At 36.8% G+C, this 14756-nt stretch overlaps 1 protein-coding gene across 5 annotated transcripts in view; it reads left to right on the plus strand.

Moving 5' to 3' along the window:
• The window catches only part of SSBP2 (single stranded DNA binding protein 2), a 402471-nt gene that overhangs the window by 9754 nt on the left and 377961 nt on the right, over positions 1-14756 (plus strand). The gene's annotated exons all lie outside the window — the stretch shown is intronic.

The raw sequence follows: 14756 nt of genomic DNA on the forward strand, positions 1-14756 counted from the left end.
TAAAGAGCACAGAGAGAACACCCTGACTGTTGCTTTCCTGTATCATTTCCTCTACCTCCACTGTTACTGACTGGAAGAGAGAATTACTGCAACTAAATGTGCTCTTCTCTTAGGCTGTGATCATGTGGCACAGTTTTCCTGTCTTACTGGGGACATGTGTGCCTGCTAGCCTTGTTTTGTTAGGGGGTTGAATGTTACAGTTCTATAGGTATTTTATATGAACTTTTTCTCTAGCTGTTATCTGTTTAAGGGTGAGGGGGGTGTGAGTGTGTGTGTGTGTGTAGGGAGGTGAGCAATCTAGATTTTTCAGTATATTAACAAAAGTAACTTTATTTTTGTATTGCAGTTCACTTAAAAAAAATCAGAACTCTCAAATGCAACTGAGATATGGTACTCTGCCATTTGCTGTTTATAAATATAAATCACCAATTTCCATTCATAAATATCTGACAAAGTAAATTTGTCAATCCTTTAGATATTGTGTACCTAATGTATATAGAACAGTATTTTCTATACTGGTTGACAACTAAAGTTTAATTTTGCGTGGTAAGCAATATTGTGAATTATTTTTCATTGGTCATTGTGTTTTTCTTCAGTTTGAATCATCAATAAGGAGAATGTTCAGGAGAGTTTGATTTTCTTTCATCTAAAGCATCATACATTTGACAAATCTTATAAAATAAGTTATTGATGTGTTAATAGTTACTAGACTAAGAATTCAATACTATCTCCAAATAGTTTTGAGTTTTTCCCTGTGCTTAGTGTCTGCTATGTAACCATATGTAACATGATTGTAATAAGTCAAGTTACTTTGCCTAGTGGTCCACTATTAATACACAATAATATATTTGTATTTTTGGGCTCTGCCTATCTCGTTTCTCCATTCTGTCTCCCTGCTTAGTTTGACAGAAACTCTACAAAGACATTGGCACTAATCTGTTTCAAAGTCCTTCTTCAAAAGTCTGTGCTCAGAGTAGGAGTAAGATGAGGGCTTGAGTTTTAACTGCAAACTAAAACCAAACTGGAAAATCTAATTTGAGGTATATCCTTTAATGAGATCAGTATATGATAAAATTTGATCAGATTTACTTTTCTACAATGTTCATTTTATCACAATGTTTTCATCGTTTAGTCAACTAAATGAATAATCATAACAGAAAGTTTTACTATTTTTTTGAACTGGACCTATACGGGGAACCTGGATCTGCCATGAGGGAAAGTCCTCCACTAATTTAGATTGGGTTCTTCTATATGATTGATTGATGGTTTAGGGAGTTGCCTGGATTACTGGCACATTAAATGACTTGCCAGGATTCACACAGTGGAGATGGATCATACCAGGACTTGAATGTAAGTATTCCTAGGTCTGAGCGTAGCCTTCCCTCATACGGTTTGTTTTGGATCTGTGTATCTTAAAGGTTATTTAGAGGTAAAGAAACTGAGGCACAGATTGTTAGTTACTTACCCAAGTGCAAGTACTAAGTTAATAGTGGAATGTACTGAGGATCTCGTCAGATCTGTGTTCTTCACAATTTAAATAATACTGTCAATGCGTAGTTCATTTTAAATTTAATAGGTAAATTGTGGTAAAACTTAAATACGTCTCATGGAAATAATTTAGTTCTTTTGACACTTCAAATATTTGAGGATTGATTATACTTTTAAGATTTTCTGACATACCCTTACCCTTTTATAGGACAGAATATTATCATCATTTTTAGTAAGTGGAAATTTAGTTGAAGTAAGATCTGTTTAGTATGCAGAGCCTTATTCAAACAGAAATAGCCGCTGTGACTGGTTTATTATAAACAGTCTTTCAGCTTACTGGGTTTTACAGCTGTGGACACTGACTGTACCTTGTTTCTAGAGAAAGATACTTTCTAATTGTTGCATTTGAAAAGATGAAGATCTGTCTTCAGGAAGAAGATGCAAAACACTGTCCCTGGATTTCCCAGTAGAAATGATCTATGAACTAAGCTAGAGATGTACAGGGCCATTTCTTAGCCCTGCTTGCTTTGGATGATAAGATCTGGGAGTTACAGAAGTATGTATATGGCATGATCTATAGGAGGCACCCAATCATTCTGGTCGTCCTCTTTGTGGGGGGGAGCATTGGGTGGATAAGGAAGGGTTTCCAAATTTTAGAGTTTCTGACTTTTCTCTTTCAGTTGCTCATTTGATAGTGATGGATAAACTCTACAATCTCTAAAAATCCAGTCTCCATTCTCTAGTTATTTCAGATTCATGGGGGAACACTTCTCCTCCTATGTCTTTTTTTTCTTTTTTTACTTAGTAGCTTATTGTTTTCTCCCCTGGTTGAACTTCTAGGGCATATTTCCATGCAATGAAGTTTTGAGGTTGCTGTTACTTTAATATTTTTTCTCTCGATGACTGATAACATTTCCTCGTGGTGACTGACATTTAGATGAACTTAAAACCAAGACTCTTGTACGTGTGGGGCTGTTAGGAGCTATGAGAATATTTTGCTTGGAAAGGTGGCTGTATAGAATTCTCAGTATATTTAAGCAATTTTTGTCAATAGGGAATATTCAGGTAGAGGGGAGACTTTAAGCCCTTTATAAGGACCTCTTTCCTTCTAATAATAGTGAGTGCCTTTAAAAAAAAAAAGGAAAGAAAGACTGAATGTTACCTAAGTGTTTTTTTTTTTTAAATCATGTTGCTTCAGTTGGTGAAAGATCATTTATAGAGTAGTGTAAAAAATGAAGGTTGGATTGCAGGAGAATTAAAAAAAACAAGTTTTAAATGAAATGATGTAATATGCTCTTTTTCCTTATGCATATGACTCCTAGAAATATATAATCTATCTCTATTCTCTCACATTAGGTTTAGTGACACATTGATAGTAAACTACCCATTGAACCTTTCAAACTGGATGTCCTATGACATCGCAGTATCACCAAGTCTAAAATATGATCTTTCCCCCTCAAATCCATACCTCTTCTTAACATCCCCATTTCTATTGAAAGCACTGTCATTCTTCTAGTCTTGGGTTTGTAACCTTGGATTATCCTCATTTCCTCATTTTCTCTCACCCTACATATCCAGTTAGTTGCCAAATCTTGCAATTCTTTTCTCCATAATTTCTCTCTTGATCCCTTTTCAGTGTTCACACAGCAGCCACTATGGTTCATGCCCTTATCACCTGGATTGTAATGGTTTCCAAGTTGGTCTCTGGCCCCCATCTCTCTCCAAGTCCCATTCATCCTCCCTGCAGCTGCCAAAGTCATTCTCACACTACAAGAACTACCTGATGATTCTCCCTACATCCCTTCCCTCTAAGTGCTTGTGCCCTCCATTCCTGAACTTTTAATTTTTATCTTTAATTATGTATTTCCATATGTATGTGCTATCTCCTTTAGTAGATGGTAAATTCATTCAAGAAAAGGCACTGTTTCCTTTCTGTCTTTGTATCCCAAGGTCTGTAATATAGTTGGTGCATAATAAATGCTTATTGTTTGTTGATTGATTTGAAGTATATTAAGAAGTCTGGTTATTGTATTTGGATCATTAGATCCAAAGAGGTCATTTATAGAGAAATTAATGTTTGCTAGTTACCAGAAATGTTACTAATTATATTTGGAATTATTGTTCATACCTTACTCTCATTTGAAATAAGGAGTGTTGTGACATATTTAGCCGTTGGAAAAATACTATTTATGGAAAAAAAACACAATCCAAAGTGAAAAACCTTGAGGTTCAGTAGCATGTCCAATTTCTTTTTTTGCACATTTTATGTAGTGAAATGAAATTTGCATTGTAGGTTTGGTTGATGAAATTGTCCTATTTTTGACCTGGCATTTTATCTGTAACCATGTTAAGAATTTCCGAACCTGATTAATCTTTTTTTCTGGTTGGAAATCATGAAGAATTGATCCTTAAAGTAAAGACTGGTTCAATAAGATATAAAAGATGACACAAAATAAATTGTCATTGCAAATTAAGACATCCTTGTACCCTAAGTATGAATCATCTTTTAAGACTATTAGATGGCATTTTGAAATTTAATTAAGAAGAAAACAAGTACTAAACTACTTCAATATGATTAAAGGTCATTTATGTCTTATAAACCCACTAAAGTTATATAAGCAACGGATGATAAAGAGATTTTGCTCTTATTTTTAAGTACATGTTCTGCAGTGACTTATAGAAACTGTAATTGTGTAAAGCAATTTTTTTTATTTGTACTTTTATGTTCATTAATTTGAAAAAAATTATAACTACACAAAGAGGGGATGATATTAGAATCATATGCTTTGTGCATATTAGGTGATAAATGTTTGAATGAATTTGCCTTATTGTAAAGTCACAAAGTTTTCAATGTAGAAAAGACAATCTCTTGTAACATAAATTTCTAGGACAGTGCAATTCTGTCTAATGCAGCATTCAAAAATAGAAGTTGTTGTTTTCTTGAGATGATACCTAAAGTCAGGTTTTGATGATTAAGGCTCCTGTTAACTTTAATACCTTGATGCAGGCAAAATCCAGTTTCAAAGTTATGTTTATCTAAATATTCTCCCAAGTTATGCAGATGACCATGGAGAGACACTAATTTTGGGTGTTGTCCCTCCCAGTGGATTTACAAATGGCTCTTTGTTCTTAAGAAGAAAAAACGCATCTTCCCTAACTTAAAGGGTAATCCTTGCTATAAAATGGGTTATGTAAAATGTTGGGGGTGGGGGAGGACATTGAATGAGTTTCTGTAATTGGCATCTAACCAATTTGGAAGCAGTTATTGACTCCTATTTTTCAAGGTTTTTACTGGAATAGTTACTGGAACTCCTGAAGTGGATAAGTATTTTTGCCTGAAGCTTACTAAGCCAGCCAGGAAATCCTTCTCCCTTACTTGGCCACAGACCTTCATTGTGAATCAGCCAATGATTTGGTTGTCTTGGCAATTCTGTAGAGTTCTGTGATCTCAATTGTATGATAGTAAATGCATCAGACCTACTGCGTGCAGAACAGTGTGCTAGACACTGCAAGAAAGATAGTTTTTAAATAAAATTTAACCTCTGCTATTAAGGAGTTTGCATTCTGTTAAGGCAGATAAAACACAGAGGACTGCATCCCATATAAGTGCATTTGAGAGTTAGAAAACAAAGTACTGTGTGGGGATAGGTTATTTTGAAACAGTCTTAATTAACAAAGAGGGTAGGTTATTACTAATGAGGGGATTATATAGGAAGTGGTATTTGAGTTGAGTTTTAAAGAATGGGTTGATATTCAAGTAATCCTAGAATTGAGTTGGAAAGGATGGGAATCCAGCCCATCTACCATAGAAATTGCTCTACTTGAAGACCTCTAATGGGGAGGGATAGGGGGAAATGTTCCACCTCTGAGATGGTTCATTCCACTTTTAGACAGCCCTAATTCCTGATATCAAGCTGGAATTTACCTCTTTGCAATTTTAATTCATTCTCCCAGGTTCTTTTTCTAAGTCCAGGAATAACAAACCTCATCCCTCCTGCACAACAGTCCATCAAAACTTGATGGCAGCATTTGTCTCCCCTGACTTCTCTCTGAGGAAATATGCCCAACTCTTTCAACCAATTTTCATATGACATGGACTGAAGGCCACTCACCATCTTAATTGACCTCCTCTGGTATTCTCTATCTTATCCAAATCCTTCTTAAACCATGTCACCCAGAACTGAACGTAATACCACAGATGAGGACTGTGTAGGGCAGAATTCAATGAGACTATCTCTTCTGTATTTCTGGAAGCTGCCTTTTTAATGTAGCCTAAGATAATATTAGAACTTTGGGCTGCCACATCACACTGCTGAATCATGTTGAGATTGCAGTTCACTAAAACCCCTAGACCTTTTTTTTTTTTTTTAGAACTGCAATCAAACCATGCCTTTGTCATCTCATATGTGAGGTTGCTTTTTTTTAAACCTAAGTTAAGACTTTTCATTTCTCTCTTTTGAATTTCATCTTACTAAGTAATGCTCTCTAGCCTGCCTAGTTCCTTTTGCATCTGACTGTTATCCACAGATTTGATGAACTTGTCACCTGTCTGTTTGTCCAAGTCATTGATAAAAATGTCAAAGCCCAGGGCTAAGTCCCTCCCCCAGGGCTGATTTGGCCTGAAGGGAGAGACAGAGAGAGGCACGAACAGCATCAGAGACAGAAAGACTGTGAGACAATCTCCACCCAATTTAGCTGGATAGTAGGTCTGAGGGGCAGGGAAGGTGGCATAGTGGATAGAGTACCAGGCCTGGAGTCAAGAATTTATCTTCCTGATCTCAAATCCACCCTCAGACGCTTACTAGCTGTGTGACCCTGGGCATGTCGGTAAACCTTGTTTGCTTCAGTTTCTCATTTGTAAAATGAGCTGGAGAAGGAAATGGCAAACCACTCCAGTGTCTTGTCAAGAAAACCTCAAATGGGGCCACAAAGAATCAGATGTGACTGAAACAACTTAGCAGCAAAAGGGAACAATATATGATTTGACTAGAAGGGTATGATAGGCTTTAAATTTTTTGAGGGTGGAGAATCTCATCCTGTCTTTTTATCTCCTAGTTCCTGGCACATTGTTTCTATATGTAATAGAGATGTAATATTAGGTGACATGGTTTAGACCTGGAAGGTATTTTGAAAGTCGTGGAATATAACCTGGTTTTATAGGAGAGGAAACTTGAGGCTTAGAAAGTAAAATATCCCAATATCACAGAGATAAATAACAGCCAGGCTTCAAACTCATATCCCTTGACTCCACATCTCAGTATCTTTCTACTACACCATATGAAGTCCAGGATTCTGCATCCCCAACAAAACTGGATCATTTATTTTCTTAATATTCAGCTGAGAGTTGACTTGGTATATATTCCTAGTGCTTAGCACAGAGGAGGTTCTTAATAAATGTGTGTGGATTGATTTTACTTGTAGGTATAGTCTCTTAAGTATTTCAATAATCCTAGTTATTTAGTCTGCCACCATATTATAATAGAAAAATATATTTTAAAATAACATGAATCATCTTTTTTTCCCTCGCTGCTATATTTATAATGAAGATGTTGATTGAATCTTTATTGATAAATCTGCAAGGCAATGAATATACTTATTCAGTTGTATCTGACTCTGTGCGATCCCGTGGATTTTGTCCATGCACTTTTCTTGGCAAAGGTTACTAGAGTAACCTTTGCTAGTGTGCCCTCATTTTACAGAGGGCACACTCTTTACTTATTTACTGAGGTAAATAGCAGTTCAGTGACTTGCCCACAGTCACACAGTTAGTAAATGTCTCAGGCTTGAACTCAGATCTTACTGAGTCCAGGTTAGTGCTCTATCCACTCTACTACCTATCTGCTCCTAATGAACATACTAGCTTGCTTGAAATTTGGCTTCTTGTGATCCTTTAATAGTATCACCTTTTTATGCTTTCTTCTGGTCTATATAATTTTTAAGTGTTTGAATTATACTTCTGTGCCTTTTTACTGTAGTATATAGGCATGGAGTTTGGAAGTCTATTCTAGCAGAGCACTGGCCTCTAGCAGATTCTGCTGTATTGGAAAGGTTCCAAGTAAGGTCCCAGCAACAGACTGAATCTGCTTTTAGATGACCAGTCAGGTTAGGTGTGGAGATGCTGGACACCACTAAGTTGGCTTGCCAGTTCTTTGACTGTGGCCGCCTATGAAAAAAAGAAAAATACAAACTGGTCCTTAAATCTGTGTACCACCCCTTCTGCATCTTAGTGATGACAGCAGAGTGAATCTGTCATGCCGTATTTACGTAAGTCTATTTAGTAAGTGCTAAAAATGATCACCTACCATCCCATAGACTTCACAGAGATTCCAAGAAAGGGAAATTAGCAAAGGTAGTTATTTGGATAATATACACAAAACAAGAGTTCTGTGGAAGAGCATTCTGTGGGGGTGAATCCTCAAGTTAAAAAAAATCTTTTCAGTGGCGATCTTGTCTAATATTTTCTACTCTTTCTCTATTAAGTAAGTGATTATTAAATCTTTTTTTGGAAACTTCTGGAGATGGAGAGTTCCTACCTTAGTAACTAAGATATACCCCTTTGAAACTCCTGTCATTTGCTCCTAATTATGCTTTCTAAGATACAGCAAAATATGTTTAATCTCTGTTCAGATGATGAAGTCTGACAAGATTGTCTCCCCTCACTCCCATCCCTTAAATCTTGGATAGGCTAGACACCTCCAGGTCCTTCTGGTCCTTGTGTGGTCTAACTTCACAGCTCCTCATTGACTTACTTGTCTGATAGATAGGCTTCAGCTTCATCAGTGTTCTTACCTAAAACATGGTCCACAGAATTGAAGTGTCCCAGTAGTCTGCCTGGGTCAGAGCACAGCGGGATATCTTCTCCATTCTGAACCCCACACTCCTTTTCTGTTAAGCACAGGAGCAGAATAGAAAATGCTGGAATTGGAGGGCCTGGGGTCACGTGTCCCCTGTGACACTGCCTGTGTGACCTCAAGCAAGTCATTTAAGTTTCTTCTTCTGGAAAGATGAACTGGATGACCTTTGATGGACTTTGATGCTTTCAACTGAACGAAAGTGAACACTCACCGGTTTTACTGCCAGGGAATACTGTTAACTCACACTGAACTTGTAACTCCCTCAAATTCACAGGTGTTTTTCCATTCACATGAACTGCTTTCTAGCCCTGTCTCATCCTGGCCTTTTGCTTCCCTTTTGAATCCACTTGAAGGCTTTATGTAATCCCTTTTGAGTCAATCAACAAGCATTTATTATCTCTCTGAAGCCATTTTATTAAATATGACCCATAATTCTAACCTGGTGATATCTTTTTGGATTTATTTACTTAATAGTTTGTTTATTGTATTAGTTACATTTCCCAGATTCGTGTCATCCACAAATGTCTCTGCGTATCATTCAAGTCACTGATCAAAGTGTTTCACAGAACGTGAATGCAGAGAGACCCCTAAAGCACTCCACTAGAATCTTGTCAACACATGGACATCAGTCCATTAATATCATTCTTGGTGTGGTCAGCCACCTCTTTGTTGGTATACTTTATCTATTCTCTCCCTTTTGTCCACAGAGAACTAAATTATCAGGTGATGTTTATGTTCATCATTTTTTTCTGAATAACTATTTTGACTCCTAGATTTTACCCTTGTGGAAAGAACTTAAAGCATTCTATTAACTAAAGAGCCTATGGAGAAGATGCTATTAAAAAAAAAAAGAATGAAGATATGTTGGCTACTAGGTGGCTCAGAAGATATAGAATGCCAGGCCTGCTGTCAGGAAGGTGGCAGTTCAAATCCGGCTTCAGTCACTTAGTAGCTGTGTGATCCTGGGCAAGTTGTTTAAACATGTTTGCCTCAGTTTACTGTAAAATGATCTGGAGAAGGAGATGGCAAACCATTCCAGTATCTTTGCCAAGAAAACCTCAAGTGGGATCACAGACAGTTGGACACAACGGAAAAATGACCAAACAACATGTTGAAAACCTTGGGAAAAAATAAAAAAATTTGCAGATAGACCAGCTCATTTACATATTAGTAGCTGTTTACTGTCTGAGTGCATTAGAAAGCTTGGTTCAGGTATTAAGGTTAATAAAATAAATGCTTCTGTCAAGTTTGAAAAATAGGAAAACTATTTTATGCATTTAATTATTTTTGAACTTATAGCTTTTCAATTCAAGAAAAAATTTTTAAAAATTACAATTTTTTAATGTAATTTTAAAAATGACATTAAATTCTAGGTTCTCTGACCACAAATCTAGCACTTCTTCCACAACTAGATGTGGTTGTGTGAGTTTTGAAAACCTGAATCAATCTTTGCTTTTGAGTTTAAAAGACCCAGGATAGGCTCTCTACTCCTAGTAGTGCTAGGTGCTAGGTGCTCATTGTGTGTTCATCCTTCATTGCCAAAGAAGACCATGCCATCAGAGAAATGATGACATGACTTGCCCTTGACTTTGTTTTGAGTGAGGGAGGCTGTGCAGGTCACCAGCCTCACTTCTCCTCCAGAGCCATCGATTGCCTACTTGTAAGATCCCTCAATTTTATTGGTGTGAATGCTGATGCTACTGATTCAGTTTGCAGTTTTTCCTTGCCTTTGTACAGTATGATTTTTGCCTCCATAAATTTTGTATAACAGCTGTATCCAGTGCACTGGCACCCTTTCTAACTGAGGGATGTCAGTATACCACTCAGACAATTCATCTATTAACTCTCATTCCTAATATGAGAATAGTGTACTTTTTTCTGCTTGTGTATGTCATTGAGAATATCTTTCAGGCCATTTTTAGCACCTGAGTCCTTATTGACAAAATGCTGCCACCTGCTTGTGCTCACCATGATGCTATCCATGGCCCGTCGGCCTATTTGTAATGTAAGATTTCTTGAGATTGTGTTGTTCCCATGATTCAGTGTGTCCTGCTTATTTGTAATCTGGCTGTCTTCACATGTCTTAACACTGAAGTCTGATTCTGTACCGTAGTCAGAAAGAATTTATTTGTCTAGCACTATTTTATTCACTATGAAATATTGAAGGAATATAAAACAGCCCCTGGCCATAAGAAATTTGTGATCTAGTGCAGAAGTCAAGATCTACACATGGAAAAATTAGAGAGCAAGGCAGCATATGTAGTAACATTCCACTTATCCAATGGTCAGATTTTTTGGCAACCTTAATTATCATTAGGAACATTGTTGTGAACTTAGTATAAAGGAAAAAAAGACTGAAAGAAATTACTGTCATAAGGCATATATAATTTACTATAAAATAAGTGTGAAGCTACTCTAAGGAAAGAATTGTGTGTAAAATTTATACTGTTAACTTAAAAGGTATGAAGTGCCACTGTTAAGCTGAAATACTGAGAAGTGATAGCTAAGAGCCACGGAGGAGACAACCGTTATAAAGCAGATAGTCCTTAATTGCTTTTAAGGTCATCATCATTGTATTATGACAATAATACTATAAACATACACATATATACATAAATATGTGTGTAGATTTTTAATTTATACAGCACTTTCACATAGGCACTAAATTTGATCCTTCTAACATCCTGATGAAATAGGAAGTTGAGGGGAAGGTAACCCCTATTTAATGGATAAGGAAACTGAGACCCATAGAGATTAAAAGATCATCCCAGGGTCCCAGATACAGTGAGTGGTGGAACCACAATAACCACCTATTAGTAGTCCATTATATCCTTGCTGTTAAAGTTCATGAAGCTGACCTTGAGTCATTGAGAAGTATTTTAATTATTTTTATATTTTAAGAAGACTGGGAGGTACATATTATGTTCTAAGTCCATCTCAGTTGAAAATGGGTTTAAAAATATTTCATTGTTTTCAAAGGTTTGGATTTTAGTTATCTAGAAAATTATGGTACACTGAACGCTTCATTGCTATGATAGGAAACATCCTGGAGTAGTGGCTAGATTAGCTTTGGAATCAGGAAGACCTGGGTCCAAGTCCTGCCTATTTATAGTAGTTGTGAGAACATGGGCAACTCAACTTAGCTGCTCTCTAATACTGGACTTTGAATGAGTTGCTAATCAGCATCGATAGTAGAAATATCCATACCAGGAGTTTCACGCATCTATGAAATCACACATATGAGCAAACTACCTGCCACCTTTTGTGAAAACAAACAAAAAACAAACTGAAAAGCCCCAAACCCTAAAAAACAGTTATAGTAAGATACTAAATTGAGTTTTGCAGACAAGATGTACAAAATGAGGAAGGGAAAGATCACTGTGGATTAAATCATAAAAGAACTTAAAGAGGAAGAGGCCAAAACTTTCAATAAATATCCAGTTTGTCACATGAATGATACTGTAGAGAGAGGAGTGTAAATAAAGCATTATTAAATGTCAAAGAACAGAACACAGATAAGCATCAGCCTAGTTCTGGAAGAGGTGCTAGATTTGTAGTCAGAGAACCTAGGTTTGACTCTTGGTCCTGCCAGTGTAGGACCTGTGAGAACTTGCACAAGTCACTTAACCTCCATGCACTGCAGTTTCTTCAGCTGTAAAATGAGGAGATGGGACTAGATGGCTTTTCGGGATGCTTTCAAATATAATCTGTTATCTAGAACAAGACTCTCTATCTCATTGCTCCTGGCATTTTCTGTGGCTTTTCTTCTTCATGCCTGGAAGGCTTTCCCTCCTCATCTGGCTTCCTTCAAGTTACAACTAGTGTCTTATCTTCTACAGGGAGCCTTTCCCAATCTCTCTTCTCCTTTGTTAATTACTCCCTTCCCCCCCCCCCCCCCCCATAGCTTTTTTGTACCTACTTTTTTGCTTGTTGTCTCTCCCATTAGATTGTAGCACCTTGAAGGCTGGTGCCATTCCCCAGTGGTTAGCATACTATCAGGCATATAGTGGGTGCTTACTAGAAAGTTTATTGACTGATTGAAAGAGAGTCATGGAGATAGACAATTAGTGTGTGGGGGTGAAGATAGAGAGAGGCAGAGCAGAAAGACTGGCCTGAGAAGAGCACAAGATTTGTGTTCAGGAGTAGGTTGAAAAAGATAAAGCCAGGTTATGGCATGCCTTGAAAACTAGGTAGAGGAATTTAGATCTGAATGGTACTAGGAAGACACTAAACATTTTTGGCAGGGTATTGACATGATCAAGTTGATGTTCTGGGAAATTTAATCTTGTATAATCAGTATGCAGGATGAATAAAAAGACAGAAAATAAAAATGGAAAAATCCAGTTAAAAGGAAATTCTTTAAAGTAACATTTTTAGAAGTTTGTAAAATTTTATGTGTTTTCTTAATGACAAATAGTGTTAAATATTTGAAAAGACATTAAAAACCCTGTATTTATGAAAAGAGGTCATTTTATGTTCCCATTATATACCACATCCACTGGGGAAAAACTGTAAAAATATTTTAACCCACAAACTGAAGAAAAAATAATATTTATGGAAATCCTATTTTCTATGTTTTAAATGCATGTCTTTTTGAAGGAGGGTTAATACAATGCTATTTTAAAATAAGAGATCTGTAGGTACCCATCAGTTGGGGAATAGCTAAACAAATTGCAGTGCTTGAATGTATTGCAGTATCACCGTGCTATAAAAAGAAGCATGGGAAGACTTCCATGAGTCAACAGAGCAGAATAAGTACAATCAGGAAAATTATACGTGTGAGGGTGTGGCCTGTAGAGTCACTCCGTCACCCTCACCTTCACTACTGCACTCTAGTATCTTTGTGAGGTGAGAACATTTCTGTTGAGTTAGTTAGCCAAGGGAATTGAAGTAGGTGTGGAAGACAGTCCTTTATCAATCTGGGAAGCGTGAAAAGCCATTGGAGGAAACCAGATGATGCTATTCAGGAAGAATAGAAGGATTGAGTAGGCCATGCCTTGTGAGGTTTGGATAGAAACAGCAAACTAGTTTGGAATGAACCATTCTAATACTAGGTCTGCCTCATTGCAGAGCAATTCTAGCTGCATCTTTGAGAGGGAATCACTTTGGGGTGGAGGGGGGATAGGCTCAGGACTCTCTTGTCCTCTACTAAGAGTGTTACCTTAACGTCAAAAGACCTGAAGGTTGGACTTCTCATGGGCACCCTAGTAGTGCTCCTGGGAGAATAGTGGCGATGGGTAGTGCCTGCATCAAGATCTGAAGATAAACAAGATACACTGCGAAAGCGAGCTTTAGGACTGTAAGGAATCCAGCAGAAAGCAACATCATACTTAAGGGAACCTTAATGGGTACCCCATGTATTGGAGAAAAAGACTTCCATGTGCTCTCCAAGATGAGCTCATTCTTCCCTGGACTCTGTATGTATTTTTTGGGAGAGTGTGCACCCAATTGGGTAGGTTGTTTTGTGCTGACTGTTCCTATTATATCTTATTATTTCTTATTATATCTCTTTCTAAAAGCTAATTGAGTCAGGTTGACTAATAGATGTCACCTGATAATCAGTTGGGGGAACATGCTTAGAGCAGCAACCTCAAACCCTCAGAGTTACCCCTAGAATCCTGAGGGAAGATATAGCTAGTTGCTCTCTGCATACTCTCCTGATAGTCTGAGGATGAGTTAAGATAATGAGCTCTTGCCTGTTACATGCACAGTGACTATAACCATGCAAATGGAAAAAATCAAGACTCCTGAAACTATGTTGTATAATTGTAACCAAGCTGACTCTAGAAAAGAGTTGTAAAATACACTTCCTTTTCCTTTTATTCTTTGCAAAGGTAGAAGATTATAGATATGGAATTATAGGTTTTTTTCTCCATCATAGTTGGTTTGTTGATTGATTTTGCTAAGCTTTCCCCACCCTTGTTCTTTATTACAGGAGTTGATCTTACAATTGTGACTTACAACATAAACAAAGGTGATAGAAAAACGAAAGATAGTAAAAAAAAATTTTTTTAATTTGCTTTCAAGAGAAAATCTCTCCCATTCTCTTTATATTTAGAAAAAAAAAACTTCCATTAAAAGCAATTTTATAACATACCCTATATTTTATTTTTGCAGCTCTCAGGGTAAATTATTTTCATATTATACCTAGTTGTGTAGGCATTGCTCTTTAAATATAAAATTTACGAATCTTAAATATGTTTTTTAATTGTGGGTATTACCTTTCTCTTTAATAACATTTCTAGCCCATTGTTTTAAAGAGTTAAATTATCCAAATGTATTAAGTCATTTCTAAGTATACTAATAATAGTGGGGTACTTTTTTTTAGAATTTGGCAATGATAAAATACTTTGATATTATGTCACTGAGTCTCTACAATGATCTTTTGAGGTTGCTCTGCCAGTTTTATCATCT

Source organism: Notamacropus eugenii, chromosome 4 (assembly GCF_028372415.1).
Source record: "Notamacropus eugenii isolate mMacEug1 chromosome 4, mMacEug1.pri_v2, whole genome shotgun sequence".
Classification (NCBI taxonomy): domain Eukaryota; kingdom Metazoa; phylum Chordata; class Mammalia; order Diprotodontia; family Macropodidae; genus Notamacropus; species Notamacropus eugenii.